The 21812-nt window shown below is 45.9% G+C and overlaps 1 protein-coding gene across 2 annotated transcripts in view; it reads left to right on the forward strand.

Moving 5' to 3' along the window:
* The window catches only part of STX17 (syntaxin 17), a 76730-nt gene that overhangs the window by 26723 nt on the left and 28195 nt on the right, over positions 1-21812 (forward strand). The gene's annotated exons all lie outside the window — the stretch shown is intronic.

Here is a 21812-nt window from a genome sequence, read left to right on the forward strand (position 1 = left end):
GGTCACCTGAGCCTCAATTTCCTTAAGCGTCTTCCCCAGCCTGGCATAGTCTCCCTGGATACGTTCCAGCGAGAATCTAGCTGTATCATTTGTTCCCACATGAAGGACAATCAGTGGGTTCTTTCCTGCTCCCGTTAGGATCCTCTTCAGCCTCAGGTCCACATCCTGTATCTTAGCACCTGGCAGACAGCACACCCATCTGTTCTCTGGACCAGCTCTGGTTACAGGCCTGTCTATCCTTCACAGTAAGGAGTCTCCAGTCATGTAGACCTGCCATTTCCTAGTGATGGTGCAATTCTCCGGTCTGTCCCCTGTTCCCTCTGGCTGCAAGTCCTCTCGATTCTTATTCTCCCTTGCAATTCTCTGCAACCCATCCCATATCCTCCTGGGGCTCATATTTGGTGGTGTCATCTCCATTGACTCTTCCCCTCTTTCTATAGGACTAGCTGCTCTTCTCTTCTTCCTTGCCTCTCACCTTCAGTGACCACCTAATGTGCCCCTTCTTCATTTTCCAACTCCGCAAACCTGTTCCTGAGCTCTATTTCTCCTTCACTAGCCAGTCTTTTCCTCTGCCTGTTTCTCTTAGTCACATGCTTCCTTTGTCCACTTTCCTCACCCAGCAGACTCCCCTCAGAGTTCTTTGGTCCTGCTTCCATCTGCAAGTCTGAACTTTTCCCTTCAGCCTCCTCATGTTTTTGCTCCATCATCTGCTCGAACCCCCTTCTAAACTCAACCAGAGTTTCCACCTGCATCTCCAATCCTTGGATCTTTTCTTCCATCAGCTCTATCAGGCAGCACTTCATGCAGATGAAACTTTTTTCAGGTATCCCCTCCAGGATCATGTACATGCCGTAGCTTCCACATCCAGTCATCTTCATTGTGTCTTCCACTGTTTGGGTCACTACCACTGCTGCCTCTGTTTCTGTCATAGCCTTCCCACCTAAATCCTGTAAGTCCGGGAAACACAAACCAAACCAAAACACCACCACCCACAGCAAAACAAACCCCCAATGAGCACCAAAACACTGCCAGACCACCACACACTCCCTTCACTAGCCTGTCTGTCCTCTGCCTGCCTCTCCTAGACTTCCCCCCAAACTCCTCCAACAGCATTCCCACTCAAACTCCCCTGTTTACAGTTCTGTTTGCTGGCTCCTGTGCCACTGCAGCTGTCTGAATGAGAGCTGCCCTGTTGCTGGAGAAGCGTGTGGTAATTGCACTGTGGAAGCTGGCTACTCCAGACTGCTACCGATCAGTCGCTAACCAGTTCGGAGTGGGAAAGTCGACTGTTGGAGTCGTGTTGATGGAAGTGTGCAGGGCCATTAATCGCATCCTGCTCCGAAAGATCTGGGCAATCTGTGTGACGTTGTGGATGGCTTTGCACAAATGGGCTTCCCTAACTGCAGAGGGGAGATAGATGCCACGCATATTCCAATTCTGGCACCAGACCACCTTGCCACTGAGTACATTAATCGCAAGGAGTATTTCTCAATGGTTCTCCTGGCACTTGTGGATCACAGTGGGCATTTCACAGACATTAACTCAGGCTGGTGTGGAAAGGTGCATGATGCATGCATCTTTCGGACACTAGCCTGTTCAGAAAGCTGCAAGCTGGGACTTTCTTCCCAGACCCGAAGGTCCCCATAGGGGAAGTCAGAATGCCCATTGTGATCCTGAGAGACCCCACCTACCCCTTAATGCCGTGGCTTATGAAGCCATACAATGGGCAACTTGACAGCAGCAAGGAGCAGTTCAACAGCAGGCTGAGCAAGTGTAGAATGACTGTTGAGTGTGCTTTTGGCCGTTTAAAAGCCCGCTGGCGATGCCTGTATGGGAAGCTGGACCTGGCTGATGACAATATTCTATGCTTATAGCCGCGGTCTGTATGCTCCATGATATTTGTGACGGGAACTGTGAAAGCTTCACTCAGGGCTGGACCGCAGAGGCTCAGCGCTTGGAGGCTGAGTTCAAACAGCCAGAGACCAGGGCTATTAGAGGGGCACAGCATGTGGCCATAAGGATCAGGGATGCCTTGAGGCAGCAATTTGAAGCTGAAAGCCACTAATATTTGTTGCTATGCTCGGGATTGCAGTGCTTGTAATGCTAAGAGGTGATTGGTGCACATGATGTAATATGTGTGTTTAACATAATTGTATGTTGCTTTGCAGTGTTCTTTTTGCTTTCAATTAATAGAATAAAGATCACTTTCAAACCAACACAATTCTTTTAATAAAAGACAACAGCCAGTGGAGAGAGTCAAATGAAAAAATACATCAGCAGGGAGGGGGATGGGTGATGGGAAGGATTGGGGGAATGGAAGCTCTCAAGAGGAGGAGGGGTCCCCGGATAGCTACAGATTTGTGTATGTCCAGGGATCATATCCAACCTTCTCCTTTGGAGTACAATGCAGCGGGTGCTGTACTTCAGCAGGGCCAAACTGCAGAGGGATGTGTATTGAGTGCAATGGGTAGTGGGAGTCCGCAGTGCTGGACTGTGAGGAGGGAGGAGTGCAATGCTGCAGGTATAGGCTGGAGCCAGGAGGTTGATAAGAGTGTGCTGGCAGTGTCTGGGGGGCGCATGGGAAAGAGTTTTGCAATAGTGGCTGCAGGGGAGGGCAGGCGCAGAGCTGCTCAGTTTGCAGTACTAATATCTCCTGGAGCATGTCCACTTGGCGTTCCATAACATTTAAGAGCCGCTCCGTGGCTTCATTCTGGCGTGCTGCGTTCTCCTTTCGGTCCCTCTTCTCACTGTTTCGCCACTCCTTCAATTCCTGTTTCTTGGTGGTGGAGTGCATCATAACTTCACGCAGAAACTCCTCCTTAATTCTTCTTTGCCGCTTTCTAATTCTGCGCAGCCGTTCAGCCGGCGATAACAAAGAGGAAGGTTGGGCTCCCAAGGTCATCTCTGTGAAGTTTAAACACAACATTTTACAGAAGCAGTATTGTTTGCAACACAGACAACACTGATTCAGTGATTTAAAACACAACCAGTACTCACACATCTGTCACTAACTGGCTGACCCCAGGCAAGCACATATGAGCCACAAGACCCCCAAAATGCTGAGTAGCCTGAGGGGCAGGGTAAATCACTCTTCCCTGACCCTGCTGTACACTGGGCACATGCTCTGGGGGAGCGTCAACACTATGGGGGGCCTGATAATCATTCCTGTTCCCATACTTGCCACAGGATGGGATCATTATGGAATGTATCTGAGGGAGATTCCCATGAAGTGAGGGAGTCAGTCAACAGCCTGTTCCGCCGCTCACACTAGCCCTGCAGTGGGAGACAAGCCTGCTTTCTGCAACCCTCCTGTCCTCCTATGCCCAACAACTCACTTCAGCAATTCCCAAAATCAGATCCACTTACCAGGGGCCTCCTCTCCTCTTTGTGCTTCGCCAACATTCTACAGCTGTGACTGGCTAGCCTCCTCCAGGGTAGAAAAGAGCTCTTGGCTGCATGCATCTCTGACTTCCGAGTCATCCTCTGCCTCTGTGTCCCCCTCCATTTCCTCCTCCTGACTTGGTCCACTCTCAACTGACACGCGCGCCAATGAAGTATCCACAAGGGCCTTCGCAGTGTAGGTGGGGTCGCCGCCGAGTATCGCGTCCAGCTCCAGATGAGGTCTCAGCAGTGCCTTATATAATGGTACTCACACTTCCCCCATCTCTACTAGAAATACCTCACCTGATGCATCCTCGGGTTGCATTAGACTTTTTCATGGCTGCATCACATTGGCAGCTCATGGTCATCCTGTGATCAACCAGTACACCCAGTGTGTTTGATATTATATTTGAAGTTAAAGAATATAATAAACTGGAGAGAAGAGAAAAAAGGGAAGGGCTATGGGGAGGATCAGTGACAATTACAGGGGGCATAATGAGGCAGGGGGAAGTAGTTGATGGCATTAAGACTAGTGTAGACTATTGGCAGTAGGGTTGCTGGGTGCCCTGGGATATCTGGTGCTGTAGTGAAGGCTGTGATGCCAGACAAGCTAAGTAGGGTCTGACAGCAGTGGTGGTGCCTTATGTCTCTGGAGGCCTTTGAGGGAGCTTTGGAGCTCTACTTCTAGGATACCTGGAAGAAGCAGTTGGTGGGGGCTTTGTGGAAGCCTACACTAGAACCTGATGCCTTTGAATTGATTCCCTTTATGTCCTTCCCTTTGAGCAGTCACTAATGAATGGCTTAGCACAGGAACTGTGGATGTGACATGTTGCCAGGATGAATCCAGGGCTGTTAGCATGTAAATGGTGTTGTGCAAAGTGATATTTATGTTTGTTAATATCACTTTTCACTGCCTCCCAGCTCTAAAGGCAGCGTTGCAGCCAGCAGCAGCACAGAAGTAAGAGTGGCAATGGAGCACTAGTAAGTCTGTTGTGAAAAGTGATATAAACAAACATACAAATCTCACACCTTCTTGTCAACTGTCTGAAATGGGCCATCTTGATTATCACTACAAATTTTTTTTCTCCTGCTGATAATAGCTTATCTTAATTAATTAGCCTCTTAGAGTTGGTATGGCAACTTCCACCTTTTCATGTTCTCTGCATGTCTATATATCTTCTTACTATATGTTCCATTCTGTGCATCTGATGAAGTGGGCTGTAGCCCACAAAAGCTTATGCTCGAATAAATTTGTTAGTCTGTAAGGTGCCATAAGTACTCCTCTTCTTTTTTTTTTTAGAAGTACACCTCTACCCTGATATAACGTGACCCGATGTAATGCGGGTTCTCATACAAGGCAGTAAAGCTCTGACTCGCTGTTCTGAGCAGCATGTTAAGGGTGCTGAGTCAGGCCGGGGCCGAGGAGTTCGATAAGAGGCAGAGGGTCTCGGGGGTGGTCAGGGGCTTCCCCCCCAGGGTCTGGGGCCAGGAGCTGTGGGAAGGCACTTTTGGGGGCCCCGCAGTCCCAGAGTGGCCCGGGAGATTAGCGGGGGGCCGGGAGCAGCCCGCTCTGCTTCCCTCACCCTGGCCCCAGCCGTGTCGCTCGGAGGAGGGGGTTCGGGGGAGGGGGCTTGGGGGAGGGGATCCCCCCCGCACTCACCAGCAGTGGCAGCGGAAGCGGAGCTCCAGCCCGCTCCACTCCGCCAGCTCCCAGCCGCAGCGCTCCGCTTCCCGCCGCAGGTGAGTACAGGGGGCGTACTTTGCCCAACCTCCCCGCACTCACCTGCGGCATGAAGCAGAGCACCATGGCTGGGAGGTGACAGAGTGGAGATGGCTGGGGCCGGGCTGCTCCGCTTCCCGCCGCTGCTGGTGAGCGCCTGTCAGGGGGCGGCGGGGGTGTGTGGGGTGGATAGGGGTCAGAGCAGTCAGGAGACAGGGGGGTTGAGTAGGGGGTGGGGTCCTGAAGGTGATTAGGGACGGGGGTCTCTGGAGGGGGCGATCAGGGAACAAGGAACAGGGGGGCCAAAGCAAGTTTGATATAACGTGGTCTCACTTATAACACGGTGAGATTTTTTTGTCTCCCGAGGACCGCGTTATATTGGGGTAGAGGTGTATGTGGCAATGTCATATCATGCCTCCCTTACTTCTGTGTAACGTTTGACCTTAGCGCTGGGAAGGGGTGGCTATGGGGGGAGTGACTAAGGCAAATTTTGGGGTTGCTGTTGCCCCCACAGTCCTCCCCTAGCACTGCCCCTACCTGTGTGTCTGACTGTTAAATTATAAATTATTTTTTTTGCCAGTCTCAGTGCTCTGATTGGTCTGCCGTTTAATGGAGCTCTTCAACTGCTGAACAATCAAGCCCTCAAATGTTGTCTCAGTCCTACCTTTTTAGTCTCAAGACAACAAACCTGCATGCACGATACTACAGTCCACAGACTCCAATTTTCATGAAAGTGACGATGATACAAATATATATTTTATTTAGGAATAATGATTGCTGCATTATACGTTTACAGTACTTTTTGAACTAAACATATTACATTGTGACAAATGTGTGTGTAATTTTCTAAAATGCTAGATTTAAATTATATATTTTATAGCAATTGCTCTGTTTCATGCATGTACTCGTGACCCCCACATAAAAACCTTGTGCCCCCCCTTAGGGGTCGTGACCCCCCCAGTTTGAGAATCCTTGTGCTAGACACCATAGGACGTGTACAAGAGAGAGCCCCTCTCCTTAAACACTTAGAAGCTGCAGAGCTGGGAAGATGTATGTAAAAATGTAATATTTTTCAATATTTAACAATAGTTATCTCTCTCTGTCTTGTTCATGAAGGGTCATATCCTCTGCCCATTGTCTGCCCTGAGTAATGGGGTCAGCTGTTGGGCATGTGTGAGAAGCCATTCTGTGGAGGCTACTTCAGTAGACCAAAGTAGCCAATGTTGGACCTTTTCTCCACCCCACCACATACAGCTGTCCCATGCCCCAGCCACTCCTGCTTCTGTATGCTGCCACATATGATACTTCACCCTTACCCACTTTCTGCATCCTCCTGCAATGGAACTGCATCCGTTGTGTTGCAAAGAGTCTGTCTGTGATCAAGGAGAAATGGATTTGCCTCAGCTGCACAGAGAAGCCAGTGCTGGCTTCATCATTAAAATTGGTGTCTATTCCAGTGTTTACATAATCTTTTAACAACTCTAACAAGGTTAGTTCGTTGTTCTAAAACACTCAGGCAAGTCCTTTCCGTTCATTAATAACACACAGGAGTTTAGTAAATATGAGCCTGGCATTAATTGCAACTTTTGGTAGCCTTAGCAGAGAAAACAAGAATCGAATGGTCCTGGAGGCTGAACTATATTTTTGGCCCAAGGGGAAAACTCTTTAGGCAGGAAGTATCTTTAGTTCTGAAATTGTACAGTACCAAGCAAATACTGTAGATAACTAGAGGACTCAGTAGTTAATTAAATCTGTCAATCCAAAACACCTTTCACTAGCATTAAATACACTCATAGTTTTTTCATATGCTATATATAAAACAACATTTTTAAATTTCTGGTCTGAAACCCATGACATCTTTTCCTTTTAGTACAAGATAGGGAATTATGAACAAAAGCAGGAAATTATTTTGTACTTTAAGTTTCATGATCAGCAACTTTCCTTTGCTCAGCTGGCAAGCTTTTGTGTGTGTTCCTCTTGATTTGAACACAGGAATTTTGATAGTTCACAGCTGACATGTATCATGTGATTCTCTAGGACTATACTTTTCCCATTCATTCTTTGTCACACAAACCCCCAAAAGGGTATACCTCCTTGATAGTTGGCTGGTATCTCTCACATAATCCATTTAGATGGCTACTCCCTGTTCATCTGTGTCTTCTCTGATGACCTTCGCCCTCACCCCCCAACCAGAGTCTTTACACACATAAGAAAACATACATCACAGACAGTAAGGGCCACCTGTAAATAGTGTGAATAGAGTAAATAGTAAAGTGACAGGAAAGGTAATTCACACATAGACCAAACAAGAAAAATATAAAAAATTACCAAGAAAAAAAAGTTTAAAAATTGTGAATTTTAAAATTAAATGCGTAAGAGCAAGAAACAAGGAAATCATATAATCAGTAATATCCATATAACAGTCTGTACCAAATATTTACTTGTATTCTTGCCCATAATTGCTTTTCACAAAAAAACCCAAATCCCACCACATATTCTAGTATCTTAATTGTCCTGGATCATCTAAAGTTTTTCATTGTTGTTAGTATATCATATCTAGGTTGTATTATGTTTTCCTACAATCCAAATAGGATGTAAATATTTCTGAATTGGCGTTTGCAGTCCTTAAAAGCCTCATGAAGGGACACTCCAGAAGTAAATAGCACAGGGTATGTGTCTTTGAATGAGGAACCAGGGCCCAATTGTACAAATTCTTATCCTTGTGAATAATCCCATTTCAGTCAGTGGAACCACTTGTGATTAAAATTATGCAGGTGACAAGGTGTTTGTAGGATAGGGTTGCCAGCTTTCTAATTTCATAAAATCAAACACCCTAGCCCTGTCCCTTCCCCAAGGCCCTGACCTGCTCACCTCATTTCCCCTCCCTCAGATTGAGGCAGGAGGGTGGGGTGGGGCTGGGGATGAGGGGTATAGGAGGTGGCTCCAGGCTGGGGATTGGGGCTGAGGGATTCGGAGTGCGGGAGGGGGCTGTGGATTGAGGCAGGGAGTTGGGGTGCAGGAGGAGGTGAGGACTCTGGGGTGGGGCCGGGGATGAGGAGTTTAGGGTGTGGGAGGGGGCTCTGGGCTGGGGCAAGGAACCTGGCCAATGGGAGTGCGGAGCCGGTGCTCAGGGCAGGGGCAGCGCAGTGTCCCGTGGTCCCCCAACCTAGGAGCTGGACCTGCTGGCCACTTCCAGGGTGCGGCGCCAGGACAGGTAGGGACAAGCCTGCCTTAGTCCTGCAGCACGGTTGACCAAACTTTTAATGGCCTGGTTGGCGGTGCTGACCGGAGCCGCCAGGGTCCCTTTTTGACTGGGTGTTCCGGTTGAAAATCGGACATCTGGTCACCCTATTGCAGGATTTGGGACATAATGAGTAAGGCTATGTTTTAGTCATGGGTATTTTTAGTAAAATTAATGGACAGGTCCCGGGCAGTAAACAAAAATTCACGGCCCGTGACCTGTCCATGATTTGTACTATATACCGCTGACTAAATCGGGAACAGCGGGGGTTGCCTGGGGATGCCGTGGGTGCCTAGGTGGTTGGGGGGAGGGAGGCCTGGCACCAGTGGTGAGCTGGAGCCGGTTTGCAAGAACCGGTTGTTAAATTTAGAAGCTGGTGTAGAACCGGTTGTAAAGGGGCTGGGCAAACTCCGGGCCACATTTGGCCCGCGGGACCGTCCTGGTTTTTTTTTTGCTTCGACAGTTCGGCTGGGAGCAGGGGGTGCGTGCTCAAAAATTTTTTACTGATGGGGTGCGCGATCAAAAAAGTTTGGAGACCGCTGCAGTAGGGAACCAGTTATTAGGATTTTGGGAGCTCATCACTGCCTGGCACCCCCACTGGTGCTGGGGGAGGCGGGCAGTGGCACGTGGCCCGGGACCCCCACTCGTGTTGGGGAGGTGGTTGGCGGGGCTGGCAGGCTCCCTACCTGGCTCCTCGTGACTCCCTGGAAGTGGCAACATATCCCTCTCTCGGCTCCTAGCTCCACACGTTGCCCCTGCCCATGCCCCAAGCACCGGTTCCCCAGCTCCCATTGGCCAGGATCACGTTTCAAGAATGTTTCTACATTTTTCCTTTTACCTTGTCAGAATATTGTCAGTGTATGCCTTTTGCTATCAGAATAAAAGGAGGTTCCGACTCATATTGTAATAACATCTAGACTTGAGTATTGTAACTCCTTACTCACTGAATTCTTGCTAAATCAGCATGTGAATTAGTGTAATCATCAGGTTATATTTCCTTCTCATCAAGATCAGGACAGGTCAGTATATTAACCTATTTTACAGTTATTATATTGTCTCTGATATGTCTGGCTTTTGTGGAAAAGTCTAAATTTTATATTCTCAGCGTTTTTGCAGTTCAAGATAAAATTAATTATGCTAGCTCTAGGATGGCATCTGTTTCATTGAAAGTTGACAATTACTATCTCTTGGAGAATCCTGGATAGATTTTAAGATTTTTCTTACGATTTGTAAGATGTCCATGAGTCTTCTATGTATCTTAGCTTTGCTAAAACTATATTCTGTGTCATGCCCTTGATAACGATCAAATGGTTGCTTTTTGCATCATTTCAGTTGAAGACTTTTCGTTTTTGTGCATACTGTCTACCACTTGATAGAAATATTAGTTTTACAGTGTCTAAAAAAACCTAGAAGACTAAGGTTTTCTCTCTGCTCTTTGTTTATATGATTGTTTTCCTTTTAATAAGGTAATAGCAAATCATTGTGTTAAGATTTTTTTGTGAATAGTGTTATGCTTTAGAGTGGATTTAGCTGCAGGAACTTAAATGTTAAAAACTAATTCAAAAGATTCCAAGTTCTGATAGGGCATACTTTAAATAGTATGTCCTGAAATTTAATTACTTTGTATAGATGTTTTCCCATTCCACTGTTGATGTTTTTAAGGATATTTTTAGAGGGGGGCAGGAGAAACAATGAAACTGACTATACACAAAGTACTGTCAAATGCATAACTGAAAAAAATAGAGCAATTTATATTCTGCAAATTTCTTTTAGTTTTAGTAATCTTAGATATTACTTGTCAGCACAACATTTTAAGAGAAAAATGTGGCATTTTTCCAAATGACATGTTAACCCAATTTAAAATGTTTGGTACTCTAAAACAACAGGGAAATTCACAGACAAAAACTTTGTTAAAAGAGAGTTTAGCTGAATTCCAATGAAAAACACTTTCATCCTTATGCCCAAAACAGTATTACACTTTCTATACAAGAAACATACACCTGAAAACCACTCATTCACCCTAAATGTTAGAAGGTCTGGAAATGAACAGTGAAAGGATCCAGCCATTTCCTTTTTGACAAACAATCTCTCATCATTCACTATCATCACAGCCAGTTTATGCCCCTTACATAAGAACATAAGAAAGGCCGTACCGGGTCAGACCAAAGGTCCATTTAGCCCAGTATCCTGTCTACCGACAGTGGCCAATGCCAGGTGCCCCAGAGGGAGTGAACCCTCTGTGATCTCTCTCCTGCCATCCATCTCCACCCTCTGACAGACAGAGGCTAGGGACACCATTCCTTACCCATCCTGGCTAATAGCCATTAATGGACTTAACCACCATGAATTTATCCAGTTCTCTTTTAAACTCGGTTATAGTCCTAGCCTTCACAACCTCCTCAGGTAAGGAGTTCCACAAGTTGACTGTGCGCTGCGTGAAGAAGAACTTCCTTTTATTTGTTTTAAACCTGCTGCCTATTAATTTCATTTGATGACCCCTAGTTCTTGTATTATGGGAATAAGTAAATAACTTTTCCTTATCCACTTTCTCCACATCACTCATGATTTTATATACCTCTGTCATATCCCCCCTTAGTCTCCTCTTTTCCAAGCTGAAGAGTCCTAGCCTCTTTAATCTCGCCTCATATGGGACCCATTCCAAACCCCTAATCATTTTAGTTGCCCTTTTCTGAACCTTTTCTAGTGCCAGTATATCTTTTTTGAGATGAGGAGACCACATCTGTATGCAGTATTCGAGATGAGGGCGTACCATTGATTTATATAAGGGCAATAATATATTCTCAGTCTTATTCTCTATCCCCTTTTTAATGATTCCTAACATCCTGTTTGCTTTTTTGACCGCCTCTGCACATTGCGTGGACACTTTCAGAGAACTATCCATGATGACTCCAAGATCTTTTTCCTGACTTGTTGTAGCTAAATTAGCCCCCATCATATTGTATGTATAGTTGGGGTTATTTTTTCCAATGTGCATTACTTTACATTTATCCACATTAAATTTCATTTGCCATTTTGTTGCCCAATCACTTAGTTTTCTGAGATCTTTTTGAAGTTCTTCACAGTCTGCTTTGGACTTAAGTATCTTTAGCAGTTTAGTATCATCTGCAAACTTTGCCACCTCACTGTTTACCCCTTTCTCCAGATCATTTATGAATAAGTTGAATAGGATCGGTCCGAGGACTGACCCTTGGGGAACACCACTAGTTACCCCCTCCATTCTGAAAATTTACCATTTATTCCTACCCTTTGTTCCCTGTCTTTTAACCAGTTCTCAATCCATGAAAGGACCTTCCCTTTTATCGAATGGCAGCTTAATTTACATAAGAGCCTTTGGTGAGGGACCTTGTCAAAGGCTTTCTGGAAATCTAAGTACACTATGTCCACTGGATCCCCCTTGTCCACATGTTTGTTGACCCCTTCAAAGAATTCTAATAGATTAGTAAGACACGATTTCCCTTTACAGAAACCATGTTTGACTATTGCTCAACAGTTTGTTTTTCTATGTGTCGGACAATTTTATTCTTAACTATTGTTTCGACTAATTTGCCCGGTACAGACGTTAGACTTACCAGTCTGTAATTGCCAGGATCACCTCTAGAGCCCTTTTTAAATATTGGCGTTACATTAGCTAACTTCCAGTCATTGGGTACAGAACCCGATTTAAAGGACAGGTTACAAACCTTAGTTAACAGTTCTGCAACTTCACATTTGAGTTCTTTCAGAACTCTTGGGTGAATGCCATCTGGTCCCGGTGACTTGTTAATGTTTATCAATTAATTCCAAAACCTCCTCTCGTGACACTTCAATCCGTGACAGTTCCTGAGATTTGTCACCTACAAAAGCCAGCTCAGGTTTGGGAATCTCCCTAACATCCTCAGCCGTGAAGACTGAAGCAAAGAATCCATTTAGTTTCTCCGCAATGACTTTATTGTCTTTAAGCGCTCCTTTTGTATCTCGATCACCAAGGGGCCCCACTGGTTGTTTAGCAGGCTTCCTGCTTCTGATGTGCTTAAAAAACATTTTGTTATTACCTTTGGAGTTTTTGGCTAGCCGTTCTTCAAACTCCTCTTTAGCTTTTCTTAGTACATTCTTGCACTTAATTTGGCAGCGTTTATGCTCCTTTCTACTTGCCTCACTAGGATTTGACTTCCACTTTTTAAAGGAAGTCTTTTTATCTCTCACTGCTTCTTTTACATGGTTGTTAAGCCACGGTGGCTCTTTTTTAGTTCTTTTACTGTGTTTCTTAATTTGGGGTATACATTGAAGTTGGGCCTCTATTAGGGTGTCTTTAAAAAGCGCCCATGCAGCTTGCAGGGATTTCACTTTAGTCACTGTACCTTTTAACTTCTGTTTAACTAACCCCCTCACTTTTGCATAGTTCCCCCTTTTGAAATTAAATGCCACAGTGTTGGGCTATTGAGATGTTCTTCCCACCACAGGGATGTTGAATACTATTGTATTATGGTCACTATTTCCAAGCGGTCCTGCTATAGTTACCTCTTGGACCAGCTCCTGCGCTCCACTCAGGACTAAATCTAGAGTTGCCTCTCCCCTTGTGGGTTCCCATACCAGCTGCTCCATGAAGCAGTCATTTAAAGTATCGAGAAATTTTATCTCTGCATTTCGTCCTGAAGTGAAATGAATTTTAACTTTGCTCCCCCTTTTTTTGTTCTTTGATGGAAAAATATTGTTTATTAAATGTGTTGTAAAGATTTGGAAAGGGAGATAGTCTGTGTACATTGTTACATTTAGAGTTCTATACAATTTTCTTATTGTGATATGTTGGTGGAGTCAGTAGGAATTGCAGGTGGTCAGTACCTATGAAAATGAGGCCTTTGACATTTTAACTGTGGCACACAAAATTTGTGGATAATTCGAGAATTTAGGCTCAAACTCTGTCTCTGTGCCTCAGTTTCTGTATCTTTACAATGGGAATAATGCGTGTTATTCACCCTGGTAAAGTACTTTGAGATCTAGGGATGGAAGCACTATATAAGAGCTAAGTAATATTGCTGTTTTATTATATAGTGAGATATACGAGCACTTGAAACAAAGATTGCCTCTTACTCATTTCAGTAGTCAAATTCTTTGGGAAAACGGGCAGATCAAGATTCCAGATATTATAAAGAGACATTCCAGGTCTTACATACTAAAGCTTCGAACTTCAAAATACTTAAAGGAGCTTGGATTAAGGAGACCATGCTTCCACATCACTTGATATAGGTTGCTTAAAAAACAGAATCAAATTTGTGAGGGAAAGGGTAAAACAAAAAGGGTAAAAAGTACAGTTCCATTGTCCGCCCACAAACTAAGCTCCACTCATTTAACACCACCAAAATGAGAAACCATTTACAATAGATTTTACAAATATTCAAAATATCTTGCATGTTGTGCTGCATTTTGGTGGGCTCTTCAGGCTTGGCTTCCTTCATTGAAGTTCAGATGCCTTGTCTTGGCAGCTTGGGTTTGGCTTCTTGATTGGAGGGGGAGAAATCGTGGCACTAGGATGAAATATCATTGATGGTAGATTGTGCAGATCTTCATGTGATCGTCCATCTCCTTGTTTACAAGTTTAGATCAACAATAAAATAGTGACATTTTGAATTTATCTGTTTGAAACAGGGTGATTTGTATCTTTTGGAGCTGTTGTTTTAGCCTCTCTGCAAACTCAGGCAGATGTAATTCTATTGCTTATATTCAAGCCTTATCTGCACTGGGAATTTGCTCCAGTTATAGCTATCGGTGACTAGCCATCAATGTAGTTGTAATGCTGCAGACTCCTAGCATAGTGGTACATTTTACTCCTGTTTCAAGCGGGGTAAGATGCACCAGTTCAAATTATGGCTTACGGTAGCTTTGTCCAACTGCACTGCTGCGGCTACACTGGTGGCTGGCTGGCTGCCAATGGCTAAAATCCCTCAGGGTAGACAAGGCCTTGGTTCTTGTTTTGAATGTTTTTTTCATAGCAGTGAGAGCTGAAGACTTTTTTACAATGACAGTTTAGATCAGTGGTTCTGAACTGATTTACCATTGTGGGCCTCATATGCAGCTCTCTATATGTTATGTGGCTGGCATCCACACAATATATATACTACCTGTATGGCTCTGAGAATGTCAAATGGGCCACAGTTGTGTGCTGATTGGGCCATGGGTTGAGAACCACTGATTTAGATTTTGGAAGGCAAGTTTCGGGGAGGTAGGTGTATGCTGTGTACATGTATACTACTCCAATACAAGCCCTGAGCAAAAGTTACCTAATTTGTCAAGGATCCGAGGGGACTTCCTATTCAGGAGATTTACTAGCAGGTCAGAAATTTTTTTGGAAAAAATATTAGCCACTCCCAACATCATTTATACATATACATATATGTTCCTTCTAGGCTACTACAAAGGAGGTTTCTGTCTGGATTATGGTTTTCTGTCTCATTTGAGAATAAAGACAGGATAACGGTCTTTGTTCTGGAAACAAAGCAGTGTGATATAATTTATCCATGTAAATTTCACGCTCATTTCTGTTTATACTGTTCTTTAGATAGACTGATGTATGCTCAGAAGAAGTAATTACAGATCTGTGCCTAGATATTTCCATTTTGTTTCTTGCCAAATTCCAAAGATCTCCTAAAAAGGAGAAGTTTGTTTTCTGGATTGTGATTATGATGATCACTTTTTGGCTGCTTAAAAACAAGAATTAAGGTGAAATGCTAGGAAGCACTGTCTAACTTGTTTGATTTAAATGAAGAATTTATGGGGAATATTATTATATCAGACTTCTATTTCAACTCAGTATCTTATAACACCATACTTTGTGTCTTCCATATTTCCTTTATTGGTAATCAATGTTTATATGTGGGATTAATTTTAAATATTGCAGCCTAAGATTGGCTAGTAATACTATTAATTTAAACATACAGTATAGTATAGATTAATTTGACAATTGATTTTTATGAATCAATAGTTCTCCGCTCTCTTTGGTTGTTTAATACATCTTTTACTGTGACCTTCCCCTCAAAGTGTAGAGTGTTTATGGAGGTTGGATTCATTTCCTTTGTATGTAGTTATATTTCTAGCATGGGGCGTGGGAGGGAGAGGTTTCTTCACTTATTTAAAAAAAACACATTTAATTGTATCCAGGATGTGTAATTAAAACAAACAACCTCTACACCCTACTTTTTCCAAGCAAGTAATGTTGCCTCTTCTAACTCCCTTGCATTAATGAAGAAAACTCTCACCTTAAAAACACCCCTCCCAAACTATTTATTCCCTCATTCCACTCTAAGAATAATGTTCAAACAAATGGTAAACAGTTCAGTGAAGAATGATTTATTATACATGCTTAAAATGTCATACAATGATTATTTTTATATTGCAACATTAATTTTTTATGCTTGCATGAAAAGTCTATCCCAAATCAACAAGTAATATAATTTGTACTGTACATTTCTTATGTTAGTTTTTAGTAAAAAGCAGTCATGCATTCTTAGTTTTTAAAAGTCTAGGTGAAATTTTGTGCTAAAACCCCCAAATCAAAATGTTTGAAGCTGTTCCATTGTACATAGATAGTGAAAGAGTGTTTGGAGTAGGGGGCTGGACCCAGGGTCTCCCACCTCTCAGAGGGGTGCCCTAAACACTAGACTACACAGTCATTCCTCTTCAAGTGATTGCTCATGTGTATTCCGCAATAGGTGTGCATGCTTGCCACGTGCACCGGTGCCGGAAGTTTTTCCCCTAGCAGTACCCGTAGGGGAACGCCCAAGCGACCCCTGGAGTGGTGCCTCCATGGCACGGCCTCCATGCGTGCTCCCCCACCCCCAGTTCCTTCTTGCCGCCATTGAAAATAAAGATTCGCAGAGGCTGGTGACTCTCCAGTCTCTGGGTCTCTATGTTCTGGCTCTGGCTAAACCTAAGTTAAAGCTGCAGCAGACTCCGGCTCAGGCCACCCACCCAAAATATGAGACCGCTTATAAGAAGTCGCGGGACTATAGGAGGCGCCCGCAGAGGCAGTCTCGCCCTGCCCCCAAGCCTGGGTCCTCCAAGGGCAAGAAGGTGGGGAAAAGGTGGTTTTGATAGGACGCCCGGGGGTGCCCTGCCAGTTCTCATCAGGGATCCACCTTCAATAAAGCTTCCCTTCCCGGAGTGGTTGCAGCTGACCTTGGACCGATGGGTCCTCAACACCATCTCCCGGGGCTACACCCTCCAATTTACTTCCCCCCCCCCCCCCCAACCACCTCCCACCCCCGTCCCTCCTGGGGGACCCCTTGCTCGAGCAGGAGGTGGGGCGGCTCCTGGGCCTAGGAGTAGCAGAAGCAGTACCCGGGGAGTTCAAAGGCAAGGGGTACTACTCCCGCTATTTCCTTATCCCGAAGGCCAAAGCGAGGCTCAGGCCCATCTCAGACCTGCGAGGCCTGAACCAGTATGTGGTGAAGCTCAAGTTCCGTGTGGTTTCCCTGGTCTCCATCATCCCCACCGTGGCCATTGTTGTCCCACCTGGACCTGCTCTCCCAGGTCCAGGGCCGCCTCCTCCACTCCAACCTAGTGGCACTCCACTTCATGGTGTGGGTGCTCAATGGTTAGGTAGGGAGGAAAGGACGTGCTCGGAAGGGGTTCAGTGCGTCTTCCTAGAAAGCAGGCAGCCCTCCACCCGCCGAACCTACTTGGCAAAGTGGTCTCAGTTTTCCAGATGCGCGGACGAGCGGGGCATTTCCCTGGTCGGCCACCCTGATCCAGATTATCCTGGATTACCTCCTTCACCTTAGAGCCCAGGGCCTGACACCCTCATCAGTCAAGATGCAGCTGGTGGCCATATCGGCCTTCCATCTGCTGGTGCAGGGCCACACAGCATTCTCCTATGCTATCAGTGGCCGATTCCTTAAGGGTTTGGATTGTCTCTTCCCGTATGTTAGGCCCCCAGTCCTGCAGTGAGACCTAAACTTGGTGTTGGCCCGACTCACGGGGCCCCCGTTTGAGCCGCTAGCCACCTGCTCCTGGTCACACGTCTCGTGGAAGGTAGCCTTCCTGGTTGCGATCACGTCGGCTGGGGGGTCTTGGAGCTCAGGGCCCTGACCTCCGAGCCCCCGTATATGGTATTTCATAAGGATAAGGTCCAGCTCCACCCACATCCCTCGTTCCTCCCGAAGGTCTCCGTCTACCGTATTGGTCAGGACATTTTTCTGCCGGTCCTCTGCCCCAAGCCCCATGCGTCCAGTGAGGAGCACTGCCCTCCCCCCAACGCTGGATGTGAGATGGGCTCTGGCTTTCTACCTGGCGTGGACCAAGCCATTCAGAAAGTCCTCGCAACTGTTCGTTGCCTCGGCTAAGCACGTGAAAGGTCGGCTGATCTGGAGTCTGGTAGAGGGCAAATATACTGGTCACTGGATGAGTAGTTTTCTGTTCCCTGAGTGACCAGAGCAGGGGCTGCACTAGAGTAATCAGGAACCTGCTAGAACCAGTTAAGGCAGGTAGGCTAATTAGGACACCTGGAGCCAATTAAGAAGAAACTGCTAGAATCAATTAAGGCAGGCTAATCAGGGCACCTGGGTTTTAAAAGGAGCTCACTTCAGTTTGTGGTGCGAGTGTGAGGAGCTGGGAGCAGGAGGCGCAAGGATCTGAGAGTGAGAGGGTGTGCTGCTGGAGGACTGTGGAGTACAAGCGTTATCAGACACCAGGAGGAAGGTCCTGTGGTGAGAATAAGGAAGGTGTTTGGAGAAGGCCATGGGGAAGTAGCCCAGGGAGTGGTAGCTTTCATGCAGCTGTTACAGGAGGCACTATAGACAGCTGCAGTCCACAGGGCCCTGGGCTGGAACCCGGAGTAGAGGGCGGGCCTGGGTTCCCCCCAAATCTCCCAATTGACCTGGACTGTGGGTTCTCCCTGAGGGGAAGGTCTCTGGGCTGCTCCCCAACCCACATGGTGAATCTCTGAGGCAAGAAAATCCGCCAATAAGCGCAGGACCCACCAAGATAGAGGAGGAACTTTGTCACAGTGGGTAGGGGAATTGAACCTGGACTTTCCATATCCCAGGTGAATACTCTAAATATTGGGCTAAAAATTACAAGGCAGGTGGCACCACCACCACCTCCTCCAACTCCACGTCCTCTGGTGACCAGATTTTGGATGGGACCCAATCTGGTAGGCTGCTCTGAGAACACCTGCTGGATTGGACACTGCGATTTAGGCTGACAAACACCTGTGTTCCCCCAGTTTATGAATTGCTCTGCGGTTTAGGTGGGAGGTAGGCCTCCAGATGCCTAGAGGGAGGCAGTGATGTGCATGCTTAGAGGTGGGAACTTTTATCCCGAAAACTTAGGCACCGAGTGAATTTAGGTACCTACAGAGTTTGGTGGGAATTTGTGAATTGCAATGGAGCCTAAAACTGGGACGTAGGTGCCCAAGTGTAGGGTTTTGGCACCTCAGTATCTTTGTGGATCTGAGCCTGATGGGTGGCATCCCCACTTCTTCATTTAAATGAGTAATTCTGAAAGACTTTGTTTGGTTAAAGGAGATATACAAACAGATAATCCTTTTTCGAGGCCCTCTGCTGCATTATTCCTTTACCTCAGCGTGAACCCTCAAGGAACACAGGTGCAATAGGGCTTTCCTTAACCCTGCTGTCATGTTAGGGAAAAGGTTTCCATGAGCAGGCACCAGATTCTCCTTGCACACTTAAAAATACATATAGCTTTCCAGGTGGAATACACTGTAAGTTACTAGTATTTCCACGAGGTGCAACATGAACAGTGTATATGTACAGACAATACGTTGTGACTTCAACATCTCCTAATATGGGTTCAATTACAGCTCTTACGAGTGTAGGCTGCATTGGGGAGAAGAGGTAGGTAGGTCTTCACTCAATCAGCAGTGAGTAGTTGATAGTAGTATTATGCCTTTGTAAGGCCTAGTATTTCTGGAGGTGTATGGAAAGTGATGTCCCTTGCTATATCTGCTCAACAGATGTAGCCTGCACTCTTCCTAGCAAAGCCATCCCCTCGCCAGGTCACTTGTTCTGTGCCAATACCAGCTTTCCCCCTCTTTTCCTGTCCTCTCTTTCTTCCTCACATTATGCTTCTCCGATGCATCCCCACATGCGGTGGAATAATTTAGCCCTAATTGTCTCTGTTCTACCACCAACAAAGTTTTTGATTCTTGGGAGCAAAAATGTTTGTAGGACATGAGTGCTGATGCTAGCTGACTCAGATGTTTCCCAGAAATAGCAATGCAGCTGCACTTATGGATGTAGGGTCATTTAGCAGTTAGATCAGGATGCCTGATATTTTATTCCTAATCTGCCAATGACTCGTCATGTGACTATTGGCGAGGCATTTAATTTATTGGTACCTGTTTCCCAATCAGTAAAATGGATATAGCTCCTCTTCACACTTGGAGTTCCTTGGATGAAAATATTCTATATAAATGCAAAGTATTGTTATCTTGGATGCACCATTTTGTCTGACGATGCTCAGTTAACCAACTGAAATCAATTAAAAAAACAAAACAAACCTACACTTCCAGCTCCCTTCCATACATCAGTTTGAATATTTTGTGTGAAAGGAAGTGAGGGAGGGTAGTACTCACAACAGAAGAAAGTTCGCACAAAGAAAGCAAGATGGCACAGTACAACAGCTTAGAATTCAAATATGCTTTGATGAACATTCTCCCCCCCTCCTCTCCAAGGGAGCATCAAACAGTGGTCCATGACACTCTAAGGGCAAAATCAATAAAATGATAGGTTCTGTGATTTCTGTGATCTTGTGGTAAACCTGCAACCTTTAATTGTAATACATTAATGTCCTTAGCAAGAAATAACTGTGCACAGTAACATGGTTATTCAGATCCTGTAGAGTTCAAGTAAATCTTTAACCCGTTAAACTGGGGATGGGCAAACTTTTTGGCCCAAGGGCCACATTGGGAAATAGAAATTGTATGGCGGGCCAGGAATGCTTACAAAATTGGGGATGGGGTGCGGGCTCTGGTTGGGGGTGTGGGGTCTGGGACTGGGGATGAGGCATTTGGGGTGTAGGAGGGTGCTCTGGGCTGGGACTGAGGGCGGGAGGGGGATCAGGGCTGGGGCAGGGATGCAGGTTCTGGCTGGGGGTGCGGGCTCTGGAATGGGGCTGGGGATGAGAGGTTTGGGGTGCAGGAGAGTGCTCTGGGCTGGGATCGAGGGGTTTAGAGAGCAGGAAGGGGATCAGGGTTGGGGCCTTTGGGAGAGGCTCAGGGGGTGCAAGCTCTGAGTGGTGCTTACCTCCCCCGGAAGCAGTGTCGTGTCCCTTTTCCGGCTCCTATGCGGAGGCGCGGCAAGGTGGCTCTGCACACTGCCCCATCCACAGGCACCGCCCCTGCAGCTCCCATTGGAGCACGTAGGAGCCGGAGCGGGGCCATGCCATGGCTTCTGGGAGACACATGGTGTGGCCCAGCGACCCGGCTGGAGCGTGGGAGCGGGGCTGAGCTGCATGGTACGACTCGCGGGCCGGCTTAAAATGGATCCGGCCCGTGGGCCATAGTTTGCCCACCCCTGCATTAGACCCATATCAGGGGCTCTGATCTGTAGATCAGACTCTGATCCATAGTGTTATAGAACTCTTGACATTCCAAATAGTCTGACACATTCTCACAGACTTGTGCCCTCTGTAGACACTGACACCTATGCCAAGTGTATGTAAAATGCTATCCAGCAGTATCTGGTACAGCCATGAGATGATTCTTTCTCTGTCCAAATCTTGTGCAGGGTAGAGATGTGTTGGTTTGGAAAGCAGAGCTGGGTCTAAGCTGCAGTGGGGTCATGTCTGAGGCTGAAAGGGTTGTAATTATATAAATATTATACAACCCTGATTTTTGGCCCTTTTATCTGTGTAGGATCGTCCTAATGAGTCTATGTAAACTAAAGCAGCTCTCCACTACCTGTGAGTTCCTGTGTAAATGTAGAGTACAGTGACTGCTTTGCAAAATATGCTAAATATATCCGGTATCATAGCAGTCCAGTTTGTTACATCCACTAAGGTTGGGTTCTGAAACATATTCATAGTGTTGACCACATCTTCATGGAGAGTTTGTCTTGTGGGCAACTCCCGTTGTGATGAGAGTGGTGGTTTAGCTGTGGTTGAACTGAAGTTTGCTCTTGTAGGTCTGGTTAGCTTTTGTGACGTTTAGATCAGTCTGGTTGATGAACATGGGAAACTTTGAGATCATTTTTCCCTTTGGTAATCAGTACATTTCTCTGCTATTACTGATATGGCAGCAAGAACTGGAACCCTGCATCCCCTTTGGGCACAATGGGACAGGTGATTAAATGTACAGAGGAGGAACCATGCTTTGCCTGTCTGTGTTAAGGGTTACATTTGTGCAGCTATATTGATGGCTGTAATTGGGGAACATTCATAGTGAAGACAAGACCTTAAATATGACATCTGTAATCAGGGCTGTAGTTGGCTACTTAGGTACCAAATGTCAGTGGTTAC

This window comes from Trachemys scripta, chromosome 2, assembly GCF_013100865.1.
Source record: "Trachemys scripta elegans isolate TJP31775 chromosome 2, CAS_Tse_1.0, whole genome shotgun sequence".
NCBI classification, from domain to species: domain Eukaryota; kingdom Metazoa; phylum Chordata; order Testudines; family Emydidae; genus Trachemys; species Trachemys scripta.